The following is a 22,860-nucleotide window of genomic DNA, read 5'->3' on the forward strand; positions in this document are numbered from 1 at the left end:
AGATTATATTTTAGATTACAGATATAAATTTAATAAAGTCCCAAATAGCAATAATACAGAAAACATTGAGCACAAATAATAAAAGAAATAATTTCACTGAGAAAGATTTATGAACAAAATCTATTGAGTTAAAGAAAGGATAAAAACAAACAAAAATTATAGAATGTCCGGAAAACCTTTGTGGGTTAAATTGTGTTCCCCCCAAAAAGGCATCTGTTGAAGTCCAAAGAGTGCCTCAGAATGAAACCACATTTGTAAACGGAGTTATTTCCGAAGTAATTAAGTTAAGATGAAGTTATACTGAGATACTTTGGGACCCTAGTATAATATAGCTGGTGGATATATAAAAAGGGGAAATTTGGTCACAGACACACGCACACAAGGATAATCCTTCATGGAAATAAAGACACAGATCAGGTGATGCTTCTTCTACAAGCCAAGGAACACCAAAGATTGCTAGGAAACTACCAGAAGTTAGGAAGAGGCATGGAACAGCCCTCAGAAAGAACCAACCCTGCTGACACCTAATCTTAGACTTCTTGCCTCCAGAACTGTGAAACAGTAAATTTCTGTTTTTTAAGCCACATGGTGTTGCAGCACTTTTCATCCCAACAGGTTGGAAATGTCATTGTTATTTTCCCATTTGTTGACCAAATCTCCAATTAGACTATATATAAGAATTTAGTGTCCAATAGATGCTCTAAGTATTATTGAATGAATAATTCAAGTATTACGGGAGAGTTAAATTATTCTTAAGTTTTCTTCTAACTCAGCGATTGTTTTTCATTTGTTTCTGTGTTTATTTTTTGTTTTTATTTAGAAGAATCATCAAGCCTTTCTAAAGCTCCTAATCTGTATGTCCGAAATAACAAGATTTCAGGAGTCCTTAAGAAATGCATTTTCTTTTAAAATATTAAAACAGTATTAGAAAACACATGTTCTTGCTTAAGAAAACTTCTTGAGAAATTTTAAAAATACAAACATGCAAACCACTAAATACCGAATTATCCACAAAAGCACACAAAGATAATAAAGCTCTAAGTGAGAGGGCACTGCTCACTCTTACTCAGACTTCAGTGAGTGGGTGACATGAGGTGGGGCAGGATGGAGGGAGTTGGTCTCCTGCCTCTTTTCAAAACTTTACTTACATGTTTTGAATCAGATAAAAGGAGATATGAAGAGAGTGTTGGAATAGGTATTTTCCATTTAATAAACTTTAAAATGTCCGTGCTACATTTTAAAGAATGGTAGAAAAGAATAATTTTTTAAAAGACAATTCTAGATTGTTCTCCAGCAAAGTGAATCTGTGATACAAAGAGATGAAAGTAACGTTGGAAAAAATCATTAAGCTTGCTAATTTGCAGCTTTTTGCATAGAAAATCATGTTATTTAAGCATTCATAGTGGAATGAAATAGAAAAAGTAGTGTTTGATACCAAACAGTACAGATTTAGAAACACATTTTTTCCTCTCCAAAAAATGTTTAGAACAAAGATACAACTTTTAAACTATGTGGCAATCCACTAACAAGATGGTTTTAAAACTATATAACAACATTAAAAATGCGTAGAGAAATATCAGCCATGACCTAATATTAACACAAAAACTGTTATGATATTTTTGTTTTCTTTTATTGTATGCAAATATTGTGTATAGTTCTATCATCATACATAGATAATTTTGTACCTTATATTTTATCAGTAGTCAATACTTTTCAATATTTAGTCTCTTTTTAATTTGTTATAATTAAAAATTAACTTTGAAACATGAAAAATCTTACAAACAATAAATGAACAATATTGGAAAAATTAAAAGAAAAATAAAAAGCAATTTGTTGGAGATACTTTTAAAATATAAAGATGCAAACCATTAAACACTGAATTCTAATACATAAGTCTAAATACCTACCAAAGCCACAAACAGATTCCTGAAGGAATTAACATGTAATGTTACACTTCATTTAACTATGGCAATATTAAAATGAAAGCAAAGAAATAAAAAGAACACATGGACAAAAAGAATGAGCAAGGAAACAATAACAGGCTGAAAATATTCACATATATTTGGAAGGTGGCAAAAGACTGAGGAGAAATAATGACTTCTCTTCAAAATCCTACCCTTAGCTAAGAAGGCAATCTTAACAAGAAGCAAGCTGCTACTCCAGTGTGCCTGCAAGTCTAGGGATTTTTAGACCCCAGAAAACTCAGAAGCAAGGCCACGTGATAAGACTAAAAGCTAGAAGATTTTTATATACTTTAAGACTATGGAGTTTAAGAGAGACCCTCCCCGCATACTTCCTTCCAAATATCCAGGTAACGACCTCTCTAATCCCAACAAGAGTTTAATCTCTGGATAAATTAAACTTTAGACTCTAGGTCTGTGGAAACCAATCACCATAAAGGGAAGAAGAAAAACACTAGATTAAAAACAGGGAAAATCAACTAAATTGTAAACCCTCTTCCTCAACTTGACTATTCGCTCCTTGTGGAAAACATTAGTGAATTAAAAAAAAAGTGAAAAAAAAAATCCACAAACCTGAAATTCCCTAGCTAAAAGAACCACAAATACTGATATTTGGGAGTCTCCCAGATAAATGATCTTGTTCCTACCCAATAACCATACAATGAAATCCACCATTTGGCAAGCCACGTCCATGCGTGTAACACCCTATCAATGTTGTAGTGTCTCACTAATAAAAATTAACGGACTTCTTACTCTCCTCTACATACTTAAACAACAGAAAAGAAGAAGCATGTGTCAACACAAAGACTTGTACATTAATATTTGTAGCAGCTTTATTTGTAATAGCCTCAAACGAGAAACAACCTGAAGTCCATTAACAAAATGGCTAAACATTTTGTAATATATTCACACAATGAAACACTATTCCACAATTTAAAATACGCACATGAATACAGAATGCAGATAAATTTCAAAATCATTATGCTGAATGAAAAAAAAAAGTCAGGCAAAAAGGAATACATGCTATACTATCTCATTTGTACAGAATTCTAGAAAATGCAAACAAATCCATAGAAACAAAAAACACAGCAGCAGTTACCTGATGAGGGGGTTGGTGAGTGGAAGGAAATGAGGAAGTATAACAAGAGATAAACTAAAAAAGGTTACAAGCCAGCATTTTAGGAGGATGGAAATGTCTGTTACATTGATTGTGGTGATGGTTTCAGGGGTGTGTGCATTGACCAAAAACAGTCAAATTATACATTTTAAATATATGCAGTTTATTGCATTTTGATAATCCCTAAAGGAAGGTGTAAAATGACACCAATATAAAAATAAATAAATGGGCCAATAAGGATCATCAGATATTTAAAGAAAGCTCCAATAAGAAATATAAACATCAAAAGATTTTTTTTAAAAAAAGGGATCTGGAGGAAATGAAGACCACAACAGAAAGATAATTTTAAAAAGAAACCAGAAAAGAGAAAGCTGTAAATAGTAACCTCAGAGATAAGGATGGATATTACATCAATGAAACAAAAGCAGGATACTATAAAAGAAGATTCAGAATGGAAGATCTCTTAAAAATTAAAAATAAGATTGTAAAAGTTAGTTTTTGTATGGGAAACTTGGTAGATTAGGAACTTTATGAAGTTAAAAAATTAAAGAGATCAAAAAATAGTGAAAATATGTATAAATACATACAAGAATAATAAATTCAATTCTAAAAAGCCTTTTGGGGAGGAAAGCAGAGAAAATGGGGAGGAGACAAATATCAAGAAAAAATTCAAAAGTACTTTTCAGAACTAAAGAACACAAATTTACTTATTAAAAGATACACTGAGTTTCCAGCTCAGTCAATAAAAAAAGATCCACACCAAAGCATATCATCATGAATTTAAACATATCAGGAGCACAGAAAAGATCCTAAGGACTTCTACAGAGAGGTTTTAAGCAATGAAATATAAAAAATCAAAAACTGCTTTTCTTTATAGCCACATTAGTGATTAGAATACAATGAAATAATGCCTTTATAATTCTGAATAAAAATAATGTGTTTAGAACTATGCTGAGAAACAAAAGGTCTCAGTCTTTCATCATATGCCCATTCTCAGTAAGCTACTGCAGTGTATGTTCCATCAAAATAAGGATGTAAATCAAGAAAACAAGAACAGTATATTTAAAATGGAAGAATGCTGGGAGTATTTCTCAGTACAAAAACAAACAGATAAAAACAACTGGACAGCAACCCTAAAGAGCAATCAGTTTGGAGAAAACGAGGAGGTCAGAGGCCATAGAAGAGAGACTTCCATGAGAATGGGCAGTAAGAGGGAAAGTTGGAAATAAGAAGGAAATATTATCATATGAAGGGTGGTCATATCCTATTTTATCATTCTGTGAGACAATTTGCAAATCTAAAACTGAACAATCGAAAAAGAGGCAAATGTTAATTAGAAGAAAAACAAAAGGTTATATAAGAAAGGAAAATACTCATAGCATATTACTCGGTTCAATAGTAATCATCATTTAGGCTGTCATCAAATCATGCCATTCATCAGAAATTAATAAAGCTATCAAAGTACTGAGACAGTGTCAGCAAGACATAGAAGGCAACTGGAAGGGATTCCTATTGATCCAACATCGGATAATTTTAATAAGAAAAAGACAAAGGAAATCAAAACACATACATAGTAAAGTATATTTCAAAAAATGAAAAAGAAAAATCATGTATCTTGCCTTTCATTTAAAACTACCTCAAGGTAATCAAATAGTTAACAAGAGATGTTCTCTTTTATTGAAGAATTTCAACTAATAAATGACAAAGGAATGACAGAATTAGACTAGCACTATCTTTCAACCCCTAATAAAAAGTATTTCAGGCAATTATCATCAAAGATTGCTAAAAACCAATAAATGAAAGGCTGATAGAGAACTCAGAATGAACAACTTGCCTGCTATCTGAACTCACTGATCATTCTTAGCCTCATAAAAGATATTATATGCCCCTTGATATAATGCAATAGGAAATAAACAACATCACGTGGGACAGATTCTTACCAAAATAATGGAAGCTGAATCATATCAAGCCTCTAGATCAAATTACAAGTATAGAGGAAATGCAAATGAGAAAGGAACATGTTAAATGATACCACACATATGCCATCAGCAAAATCCAGGATGTGGGAAATTCTACACAACAAATGCCCCCATTTTTTAAATATCAGCAATAAGAAGAATAAAGGACAGACAATTATAAATTAAAGAGTCACATAGAGCAACCAAATGCAATCTTCTTTAGATCCTGAATCCAACAAACCACTTAAATTTTTATTTGTAAACAACTGGAAAATGTGAATGCCAAATGAATTATTTATTTATATTAAGGAATTCCTGTAAATTGTATGTGTAGATGGGATAATGGTTTTATAGCTCTGTTCTATAAAATGTCCTTATCTTTTATAACACTAAAAAATGTACAGTTAAAATTATGTGATCTCTAGGATTTGTTTTAAATAATACAGTGGGAGGTGGGAGGAAAGTAGGTAGGAATATAGAGTGAGCAAGATAGATCATTTGTTGATAATTGTTCTGATTTTATATACATTTGAAAGTTCCCACAAGAAACACTTTAAAATGTAAATAGAAAAAAGATGTACATCTAATATTGATATAATTCAAAAGATCTGGTAATCTATTTTAGGATGGTGGTAGAGAAGAAAAGTGAGGAGAGCTGAATCTTCGTCCTCTAATATGGGATATCGACATATAAAATGTAAATTTAATAAATCAAGAGTGACCAGAGAAGTAAATATTTCTGAAATGTAGAAACAGCTAAAATAGTTAAAAAAAAATGTAGAAACAGCTAAAATAGTTTTTAAAAATGTAGAAACAGCTAAAATAGTTAAAATTGAGTGCCTGTGGAGAGCAAAATGTATGGGTGGGCAGATTAAGGCAAGGGACAGCTGTGATTATTATTAGTCTTCTAATACCATTTGAACACATACAAATTTGATAAAACATAAAAATTATTTTTAAATGATAGATAAAGCATCTTTTACTTTAAATTTTGATAGGAAGAAGCCCATTAATACATGTTATGAATTATATCCTAACCTGACATTCATGTTTATCTTCAATCTCTTCTCATTTGTTCCCTTTCTTTACGTCATTGTCAAAGCATGTTATGATTATGAATACAACTTGGAGTCATTTACTTCTCTAACTCCTCAGCAGCCACCCTGGTCTAATGCCTCATCATCTCACTGACATTGTCTGCTAATAGATTTCCTGTTTTTACACTTGCCACCCTCTAATTCATTCCACAAATATCCTGGGACAGGCAGATGAGAATTTGTCTTTCACTCTGCCTTTGAGTAGCTCTTTCACCTTAAGCGAGCCGTTTATATTCCTTGAATCTCAGTTTCACTATCTATCAATTAGAGCAGATGATAATCACCGTAGAGGTGTGAAGATGAAGTGAGGTATCACATATTATCCCACATCCAGACTGATGTTTTAAAGATGCAAAGCAGAACATTTTGTACCCCTGCTTAGACTTCTTCAGGAGCTTCAAATTGTCATCTGAATAAATCCAAGATACTTAATACAACCTTCAGAGCCCTACACCTGCAGGTTCCTGCTTGGGTCTCCAGCATCATGCCGCTTTTGCCTTCATCACTAGAATTGGCATATGCTTTTGCTGCTCTTGAATACTTCCCCATCACTCTTCCGTTAGCGCTTAGACTTTGCAATTCAGCATAAATGTCACCATTTTTTTTTCTCACTCCGCCATATTTTTTTCTCCGCAGTGCTTACTATTTGTAATTGCACATTTACTGTTCACTTGCTTACTCTGTTTCTTTTACAGACTATAAGCTGCGTGAGAACAGGAATGTGTTTTTTTCACTGTCATATTTCTTGTACCTGGAATAACTCCTACCACAGAGTAGATCCTCAGTAAATACTTACTGAATCCATAAATAAATGGAATGTATTACGGGACAGTTTTTCTCAACTGTAGTGTGTACGCAATCACTAAGGAAGATCATTTTTGTTTTGTTTTTTTTGGGGGGGGTTGTCTGTTTATTTGTTTGTTTTGAGACGGAGTCTTGCTCTTTTGCCCAGGCTGGAGTGCAGTGGCGTGATCCTTGGCTCACTGCAAGCTCCGCCTCCTGGGTTCAAGCGATTCTCCTGCCTCAGCCTCCTGAGTAGCTGGGACTACAGGCACCTGCCAGAACACGCGGTTAATTTTTTTTTTTTTTTTTTTTGCATTTTTAGTAGAGATGGGGTTTCACCGTGTTAGCCAGGATGGTCTCCATATCCTGACCTCGTGATCCGCCCACCTCGGCCTCCCAAAGTGCTGGGACTACAGGCGTGAGCCACCGAGCCTGTCGGAAAGATAATTTTTGAAATGCAGATTTTGGTAGAGTGGATCCAAGGTGCGGCCTGGGATTCTGCATTTCTAATAAGCTCCCAGGTGATGCAAAAGCTGCCAGCACCTTATTCACACTTTGTCTTAGCAAGGCTAGAGGGGATATACCAAGATAAGTGACAGTGATGCTTGTCCTTTAGAAAAGAGCTTATGCCCTTGTTAAGATAATCTAAATATCCACATAACACCTTCACTTTCATTAGTGCCGTAGGGAGCATGTAAACTCTGAAGCTATTTGAGATTGGGATACATGTTGATTTTACTAAACATTATACGAGACCAGCATAAGGTCACATCTGGCTGTAACAAAATCATTCAAGGTGTTATAACAAGATATACAACTTAGAGAAAACAATTAGCAATTTTGAATATGAAAATATAGATCCTTTTTAACAAAGAAAGAAATATCCTGAAACAGACAGATGAGAATTTGCCTTTCACTCTGCCCCTGAGTAGCTCTGTAACCTTAAGCAAGTCGCTTATATTCTTTGAATCTCAGTTTCGTTATTTATAAATTAGGGCAAATGATAACCACCGTAGAGGTGCAAAGATGAAGTGAGATATTACATATCAATTATATGACTATGCCTGACATATGGTAGTCCTTATAAAATACCGGGTCTTCCTGTTCTTTCCTTAGATAGAACATTTTGCTTATGTACCCTCTCTTAGCGTAAGAGAGGATCCATTTTGAATGTTATGTTTGGCACCCTTAACATCTTAGAGAAAAAAAAGCTATGAAAATAGAATAAATAACAATGTAGGTAATAGGCAAGTATTTTGGTCTAAATGAACACTAGACCATGAGTCAGAAAGCTAGGCTTTGGTCCAGGATTCAGCATTAACTAGATGTTTGATGTTGAATCATTTTTAGTGTCACTGGCCCTCGAATGCTTTCTCCATCACTATATTTAACACAGGACAGGTGAGCCCCAAAGTGGGGCTTAGCCCTCAAGGGTTCTTGGCTTTGTTCATGAAAGAATTCAGGGGCAAGTTGGAGGAAGAAGAAAACAGCTTTATTGAAGAGGCAGTGTTACAGTTCTGGCATTTATAACTCTGTGATAATATAATATATAATATACAATAATGATAATATAAGCCCTTCAGGGCAGGGCTACCCCATATGCAGAGAGTAGCAGCTTAGGGTGGTTTTGCAGTCATATTTGTACCCACTTTTAACTGCATGCAGATTAAGGGGTGGTTTAGGCAGAAATTTCAAGGGAGGTGGTAGTAACTTTGGGGTCATCCAGTCATTGCGGTGGAAAGAGGCAGTAACTCCTGCGTGTTACTATAGCAATGGTAAACTGACATGGCACACTAGGGGGGCGTGTCTTATGGAAAGCTGCTTTCCATTGGCACTGTTTTAGCTAGTTCTCAATTTGGTCTGGTGATCAAGCCCTGCCTCTGGAGTCTAGTCCTTCTTCCTACCTCATATTCACCTTGTTAAGTACACTATCTTCTTACGGAAATGCATTATCATTCCAAATCTTTTGATTTTATTTTGTTTTTTTTTTTCTTTTGGAATATCAGTAAATTTCACAGAAAATATTAAAATTGTAGAATCATTGAATAATTAGAACACAGATTCTAAACAAGTTTGTTTCTTTCCTCCTGAAATCTCTACCAAACACCTTCAAACTATGTTACTACACTTTCCGTAAGTATATGAAATCAATGAACTAATGTTTCTAGTTTGAGAACTTTAATTTTTTTAAGATTACACAGGCATGCACATTTTCACTGACAATTGAAATTTCTTTTATTTGTTTTACATGACATTAAGTTGTTATATTAATAACTAAGATAACAAATATAATTTAGAAATACAAAAAAAGAGGCCGGGTGCAGTGGCTCACGCCTGTAATCCCAGCACTTTGGTAGGCCGAAGCGGGTAGATCACCTGAGGTCGAGAGTTCGAGACCAGCCTGACCAACATGGAGAAACCCCATTTCCACTAAAAATACAAAATTAGCCAGGCGTGGTGGGGCATGCCTGTAATCCCAGCTACTCTGTAGGCTGAGGCAGGAGAATCACTTGAACCCGGGAGACGGAGGTTACGGTGAGCCGAGATCGCACCTTTGCACTCCAGCCTGGGCAACAAAGAGGGAAACTGTCTCAAAAAAAAAAAAAAGAAAAAAAAAAAAGAGAGAAAGAAAAAAAAAAAGAGCAATTTGGAGAAAGATTTAAAAACCAAATCATTTTAAAAGACAAACTACAAAGTACTATCTGAGCCAAGGCATTCGTAATGTTCTCATGAAGCTAAAGGGAAACAAATCTTTCAAAATAATTGCAAATTTCTGTGTAAGAATGAATGAAAAAAGTCATCCAAAAACTACTTGACTGCATATACTTATGGATCTCTATGTAAGTGCCGACAAATGAATTTTTTTATTCATTTGGTTATGTAGCAGTTGTTCATTCTAATCTTGTTTTGTTCCCTGTCATCTCTCTGGTACCTAGAATAATCCCTACCATGGAGTAGGTCTTCCATTACTCTTACGCTTTTAAATCTCCCCTCACCTCATTGTAAGTGACTTTTGATTTCTCTTCTATGCCCTTTTTATACACCTTCCCCTTATATCTCCATTTATTTCTGAAGCTTCATAGGATTCAGCCATTGAGGTCACTTGGGTTTAGATATACCAAAAGTCTGTGATTTCTTTATTTGCATATATGCACATTTGTTGTTATCCTTACCCCTTTCTATCAGTTCCTTACCATAAGATACACTTAATTCTTGAAAATTCACTCGTGTCTTACAAAGATGACAAATTCAAACTTCTGCTGTGTATGACACACCATTAACTGCACAAGGACACTCTGTATTTGCTACGTTAATATTTACTGATGAGTTAATGTAGTAATGACCCATCTGCTTCTGCTGTCTGTGAGGTACCTTCTATCTATAGGGATGGAAATTAATGACAGAGGCTCTCTGAACTGCCTGATGTCAGAGCTGAGAAAGGTGTGAGGAGTATATAAGAGCTGGATTACTAGTTAGCAAATGAGGGGGTAAATATTCCAGTGGATACAAGCTTGGGCTCTTTTCTTGAAGCTTTCTTTCTATCAAAGGCATTTGCTGATATTGCTGACATTGAAACATTAAAAGGTAAAGAATTTCCTATTTCTGGGAAAGTTTTATTTATTTAGAGAAATACACACTTGGTGTTAAATTCATGGTTTATTTCAAAGAAAGGCTAAAGGGAGAACATATTACAATATAAATGTTCAGATTGTTTAGATAAGGAAATTGGGAAAGTAAAAATCTCAAAATTACTTAAAAAGTAGACAGTATTAGGGACTAAATCAATAAAAATTTTGATCCTTGTAAATTATGTTTTAAAAAGATGGTTCTTTTAAAAACGAGGCTCTAATTTAAAATTACATCAATTAGAACTGTAAGGAATCTCTTGATTTCAGTGCTGGATTATTCTTTGCAGAAAATTTGAGAAGCAATGTGCATCCTGAAGCTGCAAGTATTTCTCATCGTGCTCTCTGTTGCATTAAACCATCTGAAGGCTACACCCATTGAAAGGTTGGTAACTTTAAGATCCTGCTTTTTTTGTAAAGTGTGGGAAAATTAGAATTAAATACTGTCAAATGACTATCAGCCTTAGATTTCTGACTATATCATGCTTACGAACAGTACCTTCAGCTATTCCATTGTTTCTTGAATTCTGTGTTCTTTAAAGGATAACACCAGTGGCAAATAAATATCTTTGATGGAACTTCTGACAGACAAGAATGGATAATTCCAGTTACATATTTAGTTTCCAGCATATTTCCAAGAGAAATATGGTCTTGGAACTTAGAGGGGCAAAGCCAGAACATGAAGCAGGAAAAAAATCAAAAGGTAGTAATTTCTCCTATATTAACCTGATACTGAAACAAACCAGAGGAACTTAAGTGAAGCATATATTTTTGTACCAAGTGTAATTCTTTTTGTATATTTACTTAGATTTTTATTTTCCTCAAACGTCTCTGGAAATATTCAAAACTTTTACATCTTGTGGAAATGGAAATGTATAGAAATAATCAGGAGCAAATTAATGTTTTTAAGAAAGGAAACCGAAAAGAACTAGTTAAAAAGCCATTTGCTATTGGGGGATTTATTCTATATTGTTAGCTAGCTATTCTGTGAGTGAAACAGGTTTATAAAAAGTTATTCTTCATATTATTTCTAAGCTGCTATAAACTTAATACTTTTTAGAATTACTTTCAATAGGGAGCATGTACGTCAGGATTTCCTGGGAAGTCTTTGTATGAAAGGTTTCCTGACATTTAAATGGTAATTAAGGAAGTCTAAAAATTACGTCACGTAAAACTTTCAAGAATAGTTACAATTTTCAAACTGAAACTTTAATACTGTAATTCTCCATTTATTTAAAGGATTACTAAGTTCAAATCTGTGCATAAGTCATAAATAATATAGTGAGCATTTGTTTGTGCCTAAATCAGTTTTGCTCCATATAGTCTTATGGGACTGAACTTACACACTCTTTAACACCAAGGAGAATTACGTTTACCTTTGTAAAGAGTGTGCATTGTCATATTAGAACTCTTCTCATTAGAATGATTATCATCTTGTCTTTGTTTTCCTTTGAGATCGTTTTTCTTGGAAGCCCATAGCAGTATACAAAGATGTCTACAGCACCTATGTATAATAAATAGCAAGAATCATGTTTTTTGTCATTTCAAGACTTACTTAGTTTACAGGGTGTTCTTCTCAGAACTGACTCTAATTTTCTATTTGATTTTTATTGGATAAAAATAACTTTTAAAATGACATGAAGTTTCTGATAACCAGAATAACTGAATGATGATAGGAAAATCAGTAGTATTTCCTACTATATCTGTTTATATCTTGATACTTTCTTTCAATAGATATGGAAATTTACTCAGCACATTTACCCTCTTTTTTTTTTATTTTATTTTGGGACAGGATCTCTCTGTGTGTCACCCAGGCTACTGGAGTACAGTGGTACAATCATGGCTCACTGTAGCCTTGACCTTCTGGGCTCAGGTGATCCTCCCACCTCAGCCTCCCAAGTAGCTGGGACCACAGGCACCTGCCACCATACACAGCTAATTGTTTTATCTTTATTTTATAGGGAAAGGGTCTCCCTATATTGCCCAGGCTGGTGTCAAACTCCTGGGCTTAAGACTTCCTCCTGCCTCAGTCTTCCAAAGTTCTGGGATTATAAGCGTGAGCCACAGAAACCAGTCCATTATGTTTTTATAGATGCTTGTTTGTTTATTATGAGAGAAACTTCTCTTAGAAATAGGGTAATATGTAATATAATATTACTTATTATTAAATTATTTTGGTGTTAGTCTAATAATCTTTAACTTTGAATTATTAGAAATCTTCAAATTAAATTAAAACATTCTTCAAATTGCTTTTTAATGTGTTGCCTGAAATGAGTATGTTTCAATATTTGTTAAAGGGAGTATGATTTATCACGCTGAGATGTTAAATCATGTACTATTCTACGTATCTCACAGCAAGTTAGGAAAATATATGTGGAAAATGTGTCAAATTTTAAACTCTTTTAAAAAATAAAGCTAATATTATTCAATGTAATTTTCCTTATAAAATTTAATCATCTCATTAGAGATTTTTTCAATTTGTAAGTGTATGAAATAGGATAAAAGGATCACATACTTTCCCACCAATGTTTTTACACTCCCTTGTAAATATCTGCCTGGCAGGTAATCAAAGGATAGTTAAAAATGTAATTACATAGATGCCAAGATGTAATCACTAGGATCTCCCTGCAGGAACTCACATACTTCCACAGATGAATGTTAAGAGCTGAGAGCAGGGAAGCACTTTAAAGCCATTTTTAAAACTCTGGAGAGACCATTTAAAAGAGAAGCAATTTAAGAGTTATACTTTGGCTTATTGTCATCTCTGTTTAAACTCTCTTAAAGTCAAGAATTTCCATGTGTGTACGTGCCTGTAAGTGGTCAACAACTTTAATGTTTGTTACTAGCTGGTATGTTACCTGTCTAGGTAGTCAATGAGAAAAAAATGCCTGAAACCGGGGAAGTAATGCCTTTTATTAACCATTTTAGACATCTTTTTCCATCCTAAAGATTGCTTTAGATAGAATCTTATATACGCTGAATAGTATATTTAGATGAAAAGTCTTTTTTAGAAAAGAAATTTAGGCCAGGAGCAGTGGCTCACACCTGTAATCCCAGTACTTTGGGAGGCTGAGGCAGGCGGATCACGAGGTCAGGAAATCGAGACCATCCTGGCTAACATGGTGAAACCCCGTCTCTACTAAAAATACAAAAAATTAGCCAAGTGTGGTGGCAGGGGCCTGTAGTCCCAGCTATTCGGGAGGCTGAGGCAGGAGAATGTTGTGAACCTGGGAGGCAGAGCTTGAAGTGAGCCAAGATCGTGCCACCGCACTCCAGCTTGGGCAACAGAGCGAGACTCTGTCTCAAAAAAAAGGAAAGAAAGAAAGAAAAGAATAGAAAAGCAATTTCACAAATATGATAAAAACATAAATGCTCTTACTATTTATTTTAAGTGGAATGATGGCCCTTCTAGGTAACTCAAATAAGGTAACATTCTATTTAGAACAATTTTAAATTATATTATTGACCTTCCAACCAATTATCAAAATACCACTCAGCATTTAGCGTATAAAGTATTTCACATTCTGCCTCAGTCATATGCTAAACATATCTTGGAACAGATATTCCCTTTGAATCTTCTCAATTTGACCCATAATTTTCCTTTACTACTTTTTTTCAGATGTTTGGACCAAATTCCAATTTTTATGTTTTTCAAGAAAAGTTAGTATTTTAGAATTCAATACAAATGTTTGAAATTACTAGTTCAATCCTTAAAGCATTAAACCACTCTTTTGAAATGTACATTGGCCGTATTTACTGTAACTTCAAAAATAAATAATTGAACAGATAGTGTAAATGAGATTGATATAGATTAAATAATTATGGTTTCCTTTGCCCAGATAATTTGTTCAATAATTTGTCGGCATACGCTTACATTCAACAACTATCCAGTTCACCTAATGCTATAAGAAATTTTCTGTACTTAGGAGGAAATATGGGAGTAAAAATTTTTTTAAAAAAGTTTCACATTAGATTATTAAACATTTACTCTTAGGCTACCTCTACTTCAAGATAGAGATAACGAAATACTCCCCACACAAGGTAAACACAATGAGATAAATCCATTGCATTTAAGTCCCAAATTGTGTATATCCACTGGCTCCTGGACATTCAGTTTTTAACCCTATAACTATTACATTTTCCATTTACCCTAAGTTTCACCAATATTTTGATTTCTATGAAGTTGAAAACTAAAATATTTCTCTAACTTTCCTAATAATCAGTAAAGAGGAAGCAATGTTATTATTCTGCATCCATTTCCGATATCATTTTGAAAGTACATTGAAACAAAAGGCGATCAAAAAAATGGAGTTGATACACAAATAAATGCTTTAAATAAAAACAAATTAAAATTAAATGAATTATTTAATTTGTAGTTATGATTTCTGAGTTTATAAGTATTATTATGCACTTCCTCCAGATGGCTAGAAAAATGTGATGAATATTAATACCATTGACATAAAAGTATTTTGGTTTTAACATTTAACCTAGTCTTATCATTAAAGTGCTTGAAAGTATAAGATCCAAGCAAGAAAATGTATTTATGCTAAAAGTAATAAAACTCTCACATTGCAATAGAGTACTTGAACAAGTGATAGACTTGATTCTTTTTGAGACTTTATGATATTCTCTTTTTTGACATATTTTTATGACATTCTCTCTTTTCTATTTTATTATATTTCATTTTATTGTGGCAAGAACAAAGCATGACATCTACCCTTTTTAACAAATTTTTAAGCACGCAGTACATTATTCTGGATTACGTGCAAAATGTTGGACAGCACATCTCTAGAGCTTAGTCATCTTGCTTGACTGAAGCTTCACACCCAATAGTTAGTAACTCCCTATTTCTCCCTCTCCTTTGCCCCTGATAACCACCATTCCACTCTTTAATTCACGAATTTGACTATTTAAAATACTTCATATACATGGAACCAAGTGGTATTTATCTTTCTATGACTAGCTTCCTTCGCTCAACCTAATGTCCTCAAGGTTCTTCCATGTGTTGCATATTGCAGAATTCCCTTATGACATTTCTTGCATAACACTCCTGATTCAATTATCTCAAGGAACTTAAAGATTAAGTAATACTGCTTTATTCTTATTGGAAAGATGTAGAAATAATTATTTTTAAATTTCTACATATTTTAGATTACATTTAAATTTTGCATTCTAAATTTTTTTATATATTAAAAAATAAATTACTCAAGATTTTTAAAAACGTAAGACAAAGACACTGTTAGTTTGATTATATGTAATCTATTCTGAATTTCCAAAGGAAGACTTTTAACTGAGAAATGCAACACTGACTGCAATGAAAGATGTTATATGATTTTCAATTGTCATTTCAAGGTGTCCAAAAAAAAATCACGCCTGTAATCCCAGCACTTTGGGAGGCCAAGGTGGGCCAGTCACGAGGTCAGGAGATCGAGACCATCCTGGCTAACACGGTGAAACCCCGTCTCTACTAAAAATACAAAATTAGCTGGGCCTGATGGCACATGCCTGTAATCCTAGCTACTAGGGAGGCTGAGGCAGGAGAATTGCTTGAACCTGGGAGGCGGAGGTTTTGCGGTGAGCCGAGATCGTGCCATTGCACTCCAGCCTGGGCAACAAGAGTGAAACTCCGCCTCAAAAAAAAAAAAAAAAAAATTAGCCGGGGCCGGGCGTAGTGGCTCACGCCTGTAATCCCAGCACTTTGGGAGGCCGAGGCGGGTGGATCACCTGAGGTCGGGAGTTCGAGACCAGCCTGACCAACATGGAGAAACCCCGTCTCTACTAAAAATACAAAATTAGCTGGGCCTGATGGCACATGCCTGTAATCCTAGCTACTAGGGAGGCTGAGGCAGGAGAATGGCGTCAACCCGGGAGGCGGAGCTTGCAGTGAGCCGAGATCGCGCCACTGCACTCCAGCCTGGGCGACAGAGCAAGACTGTGTCTCAAAAACAAACAAACAAAACTCAGTCATCTAGGTGTTTGCAAACCTGAGTTACTTTTGTGAAAATTGTTTCTTTAGTTTTCATCAATACGAGATATTTGATGTCGCGTGGCTGGATCCAACTAAAATAGTAAGGCTCTAACTTTTCACATTTGTTCCATGTCACCAGTCATCAGGTGGAAAAGCGGAAATGCAACACTGCCACGTGTGCAACGCAGCGCCTGGCAAATTTTTTAGTTCGTTCCAGCAACAACTTTGGTCCCATTCTCTCATCTACCAACGTGGGATCCAATACATATGGCAAGAGGAATGCATTAAAGAGAGAGCCACTGAATTACTTGCCCCTTTAGAGGACAATGTAACTCTATAGTTAATGTTTTATGTTCTAGAGATTTCCTGTATAATTTAACACTGCCTTTTTCATTTCCAGTGTGAATATATGGTCTGTGTATCTGATGTTTGTTGCCAGGACATATACATTGTCAAAAGATTGTTTTATATACAGTACTAAGGTCCCATAATAAAAAGATAGTATCTTTTAAAATGAAAGGTTTTTGCTATAGATTTTTATTTTAAAGCATAAAAAAATCATTTTGGGACCTATATCTCAGTGGCACAGGTTTAAGAACAAAGGAGAAAATAGTAGTTTGAACCTCAGTAAATTGTAAACAGCTAATAATAAAGTTATTATTCTTAACATTAGAAAATTAGTAATTGGGCTGCGTGCGGTGGTTCACACCTGTAATCCCAGCACTTTGGGAGGCCAAGGTGGGCAGATCACGAAGTCAGGAGTTCGACACCAGCCTGACCAACATGGTGAAACCCTGTCTCTACTAAAAATACAAAAATTGGCTGGGTGTGGTGGCACGAGCCTGTAATCCCAGCTCTTCAGGAGGCTGAGGCAGGAGAATCACTTCAACCCAGGAGGGAGAGTTTGCAGTGAGCCGAGATTGCGCCACTGCACTCCAGCCTAAGCGACAGGGCAAGACTCCGTCTCAAATTAAAAAAAAGAAAGAAAGAAAAAAAAATTAGTAATTGTAAGTACCCCTGTTAAGCAAATTAGTAATTTTAAGTACCCATGTTAAGCAATTCCTTTTTGCAGATTTCTGAAATGATAGGATGCTGTTTTAAAAACAAAGAAAATCCTGCTCCTGACACAGTCAAAATATTTTTTAAAGTCCACTGTTTCTTGTGCTTGCTGGTACTAAGAGGCTATTTAAAAATACAAAACCACTTTGTATCCATGAGGGTTTCACTGTGTGCTAGCTGCAGTGAGCTTCTATTAAATGTATATGCCCTTTATTCTGTTTAAGTGGCTTTCAGCAAACCTCAATCACATTTTTATGCAGGGTATTGCAAAACAACTTGTGTTCTATTAATCGTGTCTTCAATTAAAAGACCACAGACGTCTAGAAACTATTTGCTGTATAGGAATTATTTCCTTTGTTTAATAAATTGGACATTTCTGGCAGAGGTTATGTGTATGATACACTTTTTTTGATAGCAGCTGCAATGTTGGACAGGAGATGAAATGCTTTGCTTTGAGTCAGATTCTCACAGAATGAAGGGGTGGCCTGCCCCTCCACACCTGTGGGCGTTTCTCGTTAGGTGAAAGGAGAGACTTGAGAAAAGAAATGAGACACAAAAGACAAAATATAGAGAAAGAAAAAGTGGGCCCAGGGGACCAGTGCTCAGCATACAGAAGACGCACGCAGGCGCCAGTCTCTGAGTTCCCTCAGTATTTATTGATCATTATCTTTACCATCTCAGAAAAGGGGAAGTGGCAGGACAATAGGATCATAGTAGGGAGAAGGTCAGCAGTAAGACATATGAATAAAGATCTCTGTGACATGAATAAGTTTAAGGAAAAGTGCTGTGCCTTGATATGCCTATGCAAACATCTCCATAAACCTTTTTAGTGCATAAAGAGCGGCATTGCCGCTAGCACGTCCCACCTTCAGCCCTAAGGCAGTTTTCTCCTACCTCAGTAAATAGAACATACAATCAGGTTTTACACCAAGACGTTCCATTGCCCAGGGACCCACAGGAGACAGATGCCTTTTTCTATCTCAATTGCCCAGAGGCCTTCTTTCCTCTTATACTAATCCTCCTCAGCACAGACCCTTCATGGGTGTCAGGCTGGGGAATGATCAGGTCTTTCCCTTCCCACAAGGCCATATTTCAGACTATCACATGGGGAGAAACCTTGGACAATACCTAGCTTTCCTAGGCAGAGGTCCCTGCAAATACCGCAGTGTATGTATCCCTGGGTACTTGAGATTAAGAGAATGGTAATGACTTTTAACAAGCATACTGCCTTCAGGTACTTGTTTAACATAGCACACCCTGCACAGTCCTAAATCCGTTAAACCTTGAGTCACCACAGCACATGTCTCTTGCAAGGACAGAGTTGGGGGTAGGGTTACAGATTAACAGCATCTCAAATGGAAAACAAAATGGAGTCTCTTATGTCTACTTCTTTCTATGTAAACACAGTAACAGTCTGATCTCTCTTTCTTTTCCCCACATAGAATGTCTGCTTTTCCCTGACTTTGAGTTAGGTACCTATGGAAGTAGCACTAATTCAGATAAACTGCCATCATGCTGCTTTATGCCATTTCTAAAGGCACTCAACTTGTACTTTTAAAAAAATAGGAAAAGTAAGCATTTCAATCTAAGTGGAAATTTGACTCATTGATTTACCTTTCTATGTTAAAATTTCCCTATATGAAGTGTGTCTTAGATTACCAAATTGTAGAGGCTTTTGTTGGTGGTGGTAAGTGGTAGTGGTCATGAGTGTATAGAGGCAGACAAATATATTTATAATACATTTTATGTCATGAATTAATTACATATTGAAATAAATAGGTGAATATATAAATTTATATTTGTGATGTTCACTTATTGGTCCTTCCTTCAAAGTGGACTCAAACCCAGTATTTCAAATTGAATAAGGTACAATTAAATCATAATCTCTCAAACTTATTTGAAAAATTTCCCACAATAGGCTACAGTTTTATTGCATATCATGCCTATATATAATATAAATATGTAAAACATAATATGTAATTTATAATATGCCATAATTTATAATATCAACATTATATTTAGGTTTATAAATATTACATATATGGGTTTGTCATTTAACATTATAATTTATTTCAACTCCCCCATCTCTCTTTCTAGTGTTAACAAATTTTTTTTTTTTTTTTTGAGATGGAGTTTTGCTCTTTTTGCCCAGGCTGGAGTGCAATGGCGCGATCTCAGCTCACTGCAAACTCTGCCTCCTGGGTTCAAGCTATTCTCCTGCCTCAGCCTCCCGAGTAGTTGGGATTACAGGCATGTACCACCATGGCTGGTTAATTTTGTATTTTTATTGTAGACGGGATTTGTCCATGTTGGTCAGGCTGGTCTTGAACTCCCGACCTCAGGTGATCCACCTGCTTCGGCCTCCCAAAGTGCTGGGATTACAGGCGTGAACCACCGCACCCGGCCCGTGTTAACACAATTTTAATGAGTGCATATGATGTTCAAGGACATTGCCTATGGTAGCATACAATTCCCAGGAATTAAACAAGAGGAATTATGAATAGTAATCCAACAACCTCTGGTGCTAGGGATTAAAATATAGTTAGAGTGACTCTATAACACTCTGCAACACAAAGGTTACTATGTGGATACATCAGATATTAATTGTAGATTTTATTCTAAAGTTTATTCATTCAATTTCTTATGAAAGTGAAGCATTTAAACAATTCAGCATATTTCCTTAGTTAGGCTGGTATTTGCAGCTCAGTAAGGAATCAAATACATTAAGGTTGAGAATGCCTTACTGCCAGGGAGCTTACTGAGTGTATTCTCTGGTTTCTCACAACTACTTTGGAAAAAAATAATGAGAATAACTAAATTACTGTAATTAGAGGTACCAACAGTAAAATTTTGGTGACTACGTTTATCTTAACCTTTCTCGATGTGTACATGAAATCACAGGTACCCTTGAGTAACCTGAGTGAGTTAGGCTTCCAAGTGCTAGAATGGGTAGCTAGGCAAGCACGAGCAGGGAAGAGAGGGCTCCCCAACCCTACCCACACCCCCATGTCCCTACTTGCCCAATCCCCAACCAAGAATTATCAGGCGACCATCAACTGATGGTCAGGTAGTTGTTAAATTGTCTCTCTAAAATAATAACTGGTGGCAGCCAGTACCAGGGAAAGGTAGACTCCCAACAGATAGAAAACACCTGAAACTGACAATCAGCTTCCAGATAAGATCTCAGAAGTCGGATAAGTCAGCTCAAGTATGTACACTAAGAGACAAAATGGCAGAGTTTAACTGGTATATGACCCCAAAAATAAATGCAACAAAAACAAAAATATATAAATGGGATGTAATTAAACTAAAAAGTTTCTGCACAGCAAGAGAAATAATAAACAGAGTAAACAGACAACCCACAGGATTGGAGAAAATATTTGCAAACTACACATCCGATAAAGAACTAGTATCTAGAATCTAAAAGGAACTCGAACAAATCACCAAGAAAAAAATAAATAATCCCATTGACAAGTGGGCAAAGGACATGAATAGACATTTACTTTAAAAAAGATATACAAATAGCCAACAAACATGAAAAAAATGTTCAACATCACTAATCATCAGGGAAATGCAAATCAAAACCACAATGAGATACCACCTTACTCCTGGAAGAATGTCCATTATTAAAAAGTCAAAAAACAGGCCGGGTATGGTGGCTCACACCTGTAGTCCCAGCACTTTGGGAGGCTGAGGCAGGTGGATCATGAGGTCAGGAGATGGAGACCATCCTGGCCAACATGGTGAAACCCCATTCCTGCTAAAATACAAAAAATTAGCCGGGCATGGTGGCGCGTGCTTGTAGTCCCAGCTACTTGGGAGGTTGAGGCAAGGGAATCACTTGAACCCAGGGGGAAGATGTTTCAGTGTGCTGAGATGGCGCCTCTGCACTCCAGCCTGGCAACAGGGCAAACCTTCTTCTCAAAAGAAGAAAAAAAAAAAGAAAAAAGTAGAAAAACAATAGATAGTGGTGTAAATGTGGGGAAAAGGGAATGCTTATACAATGCTAGTGAGAATGTAAATTAGTACAGTCTCTATGGAAAAGAGAAAGGAGATTCCTTAAAGGGCTAAAAGTAGGTGTACCATTTGACACAGTAATCCTAGTACTGAGTATCTAACCAAAGGAAGAGAAGTCATTTTATGAAAAACACACTTGCACACATATGTTTATAGCAGCACAATTCACAATTGCAAAGGTGTGAAGCCAACCTAAGTGCCCATCAACTAATGAGAGGGTAAGGAAGATACGGTATTTACCCACAATGGGATACTACCCAGCCATTAAAAGGAATGAAATAATGTCTTTTGCAGCAACTCGGGTGGAGCTGGAGACCATTATTCTAAGCGAAGTAACACAGGAGTGGAAAACCAAAAACTGTATATTCTCACTTATAAGGGCGAGCTAAGCTATAGCTATGAGTTATGCAAAGGCATACAGAGTGATATAATAGACTTTAGAGATTCAGAAGGGGGAGGATGAGAGGGGGCCAGGAATAAAGAACTATAAATTAGATATAATGCACACTTCTTGGGTGGCAGGTACACTAAAATATTAGAATTCACCACAATATAATTCATCCGTGTAACCAAAAACCACTTGTATCCCAAAAACTATTGAAATAAAGAAATGACAATAAATTTTTTTTTTTTTTTTTGAGATGAGTCTCGCTGTTGCTCAGGTTGGAGTGCAGTGGCGCCATCTCAGCTCACCTCAAGCTCCGCCTCCCAGGTTCACACCATTCTCCTGCCTCAGCCTCCTGAGTAGCTGGGACTGCAGGTGCCCGCCACCACGCCCGGCTAATTTTTTGTATTTTTAGTAGAGACGGGGTTTCACCGTGTTAGCCAGGATGGTCTCCATCTCCTGACCTCATAATCCACCCGCCTCGGCCTCCCAAAGTGCTGGGATTGGACATGAATAGACATCACGCCTGAGCCATCACGCCTGGCCAATAATAAATTTTTAAGAAAGAAAATGGCTGGTGTGGTGGTTCACGCCTGTAATCTCAGCACTTTGGGAGTCCGAGGTGGGCAGATCACGAGGTCAGGAGTTCAAGACAAGCCTGGACAACATGGTGAAACCCCGTCTCTACAAAAATACAAAAATTAGCCGGGCATGATGGTGAAAACCTGTAATCCCAAGTACTCGGGAGGCTGAGGTGGGAGAATCGCTTGAACCCAGGAGGCAGAGATTGCAGTGAGCCAAGATAGCACCACTACACTCCAGCCTGGGTGACAGAGGAAACTCTGTCAAAAGAAAAGAAAAGAAAAGAAAAGAAAAGAAAAGAAAAGAA

The 22,860-nt window shown here is 36.0% G+C and overlaps 1 protein-coding gene and 1 long non-coding RNA gene across 3 annotated transcripts in view; one reads left to right on the forward strand and one right to left on the reverse strand.

The window, feature by feature from the left end:
• SLCO1A2 (solute carrier organic anion transporter family, member 1A2) overlaps positions 1-22,860 on the reverse strand; it is a 136,764-nt gene that overhangs the window by 101,613 nt on the left and 12,291 nt on the right. The window contains exon 2 of one of the 2 annotated variants that reach the window (XM_011954989.1): positions 11,919-12,046. The exons of the other annotated variant lie outside the window; for it this stretch is intronic. The gene's annotated coding sequence lies outside the window, so the exon portion shown is untranslated. The remainder of the gene's footprint in view (positions 1-11,918; positions 12,047-22,860) is intronic. 2 annotated transcript variants of the gene reach the window in all.
• Positions 10,364-17,896, forward strand: LOC105520969. Its single transcript, XR_001003198.1, has 3 exons — positions 10,364-10,501; positions 10,833-10,927; positions 16,650-17,896. It is a non-coding gene; the product is annotated as an uncharacterized LOC105520969 (long non-coding RNA).

The sequence above is a fragment of the Colobus angolensis genome, unplaced genomic scaffold (genome assembly GCF_000951035.1).
Source record: "Colobus angolensis palliatus isolate OR3802 unplaced genomic scaffold, Cang.pa_1.0 Scaffold11, whole genome shotgun sequence".
In the NCBI taxonomy this organism is placed as follows: domain Eukaryota; kingdom Metazoa; phylum Chordata; class Mammalia; order Primates; family Cercopithecidae; genus Colobus; species Colobus angolensis.